We start from the raw sequence: 2467 nt of genomic DNA, 5'->3' as shown, positions 1-2467 counted from the left end.
ACTCTGGACTTTTGGTAGTACCTAGGATAGCAAAGTCCACTAAAGGAGGTAGAGCTTTTTTGCATTTGGCTCCCAAACTCTGGAATAGCCTTCCTGATAACGTTCGGAGTTCAGACACACTCTTTAAATCTAGATTAAAGACCCATCTCTTTAACCTGGTTTACACATAACACACTAACACATTTCACTAACCGGACGAGTCCTCTGCTCAATCTGACTTTGCTGCAGCCTGGAATTAAACCACATCATGATGGTTTGGTCTGGTCAGAGGAGAACTGGCCCCCCGACTGTGCCTGGTTTCTCCCAAGGTTTTTTCTCCATTTCTGTCACCGATGGAGTTTTGGTTCCTTGCCGCTGCCGCCTTTGGCTTGCTTAGTTGAGGACGCTTAACTGATTGCACAGACACTATTGGAAGAGATAGTCATCAATGAACTGACTTTAACTGGAAAAATTAGTCTTTGTTATTGTCCTCTTGCATTATTGACACACTATTTTCCTGTTTAATACTGTAAAGCTGCTTTGACACAACCAGTATTGTATAAAGCGCTAGAAATAAAGCTGACTTGACTTGACATCCACATTTGCATTTTGTCTAAATGTATGCTACTGTAAGATTGGAAATGTATTTTCTTTGGTTGAAACTAAATATATTTTAAATTTCAAAAATGTATTTCATTGTTTACAACTTATATTTTGCATGTTTTTAAAATATATTTTGGCCAAAAATATATATTGGATGCGTAACAACAACACAAAAGCAGTATGACATGAGCATTTTGATAGTTTTAATTTGAGAACGTAAAGCATGAGAAGTGTGCAGAAGCTGAAGTGATTCTGCTGAGTTAGTGACATGTGATCAGACCGGATGGATCAGCACTTCAGTGATCAGACCATCAAGCCCTCATGCCGTTTAATGCTGTCATTATTCACAGCGTCTTGAATTTTAGGACTCATAAACAACAGTGCAACAGTATAAAGAGCTCTGAACATCACACTCTCAAACACACATGATCTTAATATCCTAATGATTTTTGGCGTAAAAGAAGAATGGATAATTTTGACCCATACAATGTATTGTTGGCTATTGCTACAAATATACCCCAGCGATTTAAGACTGCTTAATGACATATATTCATTAAGACAGAAGTTGTCTCTCTTGTTTTGTTTTTCTCACCAAGTTTGCATTTATTGGATTAGAAATCCAATAAAAACAGTAAAAACAGTAATATTATTACATAATTTAAAATAACTTTGTCTATTATCAGAGCTGGGTGGTAACTGATTACATGTAATCTGGATTACGTAATCAGATTCCAAAAATTAAATACTTGTAATTTAAAAAAAAGTATAGTTACTTTTTATTGATTACATGATTACATATTATTCACACATACAGCAATATATTATTCACTGCTACGAGTGTGATATTTCTTATATATATATTCAGTTTGTTTTGTCAGATCTTTATGGCATTAATATGGCTGTTATTTAGTACTTTAGTAAGAAGAGTTTCAGCATATTAAATCCACAGAACGCATCAGATCTGCTCTTCTTCAGGTGAATCTCTGTCCTGAACGAACCTCTGGTCAGCTTCTGTCTCAGTTAATAATTCATATGGCCTGACATTGTGCACTGTGTCTGATGATATTCAATATTAAGTGAGTGTGAGGGTTTGGCAGAGAGGACATGAGTGAAGGACGAAGACCTGAATGAGACATTCTGACTTCACATGAATAAAACACCGGCTGACATGTCGTCCACAATAAGATGCTTTAAAGCTGATTTTGCTCTGACAGCTGCTGTAAACGTTCAGCTCAAGTAGGTCACGCACTCATTAAAGATGTACTTTTGCTCCTGAGTGAATATTATATTGCGTTCATAGGAATATAAAATGGCATGTGTGTCTAAGCAATTCAAGGTCAACATGGCCATATTCTCACAGGTTTAGCATATGATTAAATGTCATTTTATTGGACTCTCTTATGACACAAAAATATATGGAAATATAATGCAAAATATCAAATAATACATTTTCATATATAGGAAGCCAGTGCTTGTATTTTCCAATATACTGCAATATATGCACGGACCATGTATGGCTATATATTCATATGTATAAAATATGTAGCAATGAAGAAAAAAAATGCACTACAGTTTTACAGTTCGTTCATATCTCTTTCATGAGTTAATGTATGGGTTTACATAAAGATGAACACATATTCAAAAACTTTTATCTTACTTTATTGTTTGCATAAAGTTACACTTTTCATATGTAGGCTATAAAAAATATGTAATGGTATATAAGAAAAAATTATTCACTGAGAACAAATAATAAATTATTAGGATTTTTGGACAATTGGATGCTTTGTTAAAATCATGGCAACATGGAATGAAAAATAGATTTAGTAGGATGGTAGGAAAATGAGAATTATAACTTCATGGATTGATTGTATATATATATATACTG

Source organism: Sinocyclocheilus anshuiensis, unplaced genomic scaffold (genome assembly GCF_001515605.1).
Source record: "Sinocyclocheilus anshuiensis isolate Anshui unplaced genomic scaffold, SAMN03320099.WGS_v1.1 scaffold2373, whole genome shotgun sequence".
In the NCBI taxonomy this organism is placed as follows: Eukaryota; Metazoa; Chordata; class Actinopteri; order Cypriniformes; family Cyprinidae; genus Sinocyclocheilus; species Sinocyclocheilus anshuiensis.
The sequence above is the reverse complement of the archived record's forward strand: the minus strand, read 5'-3'. Positions refer to the sequence as shown.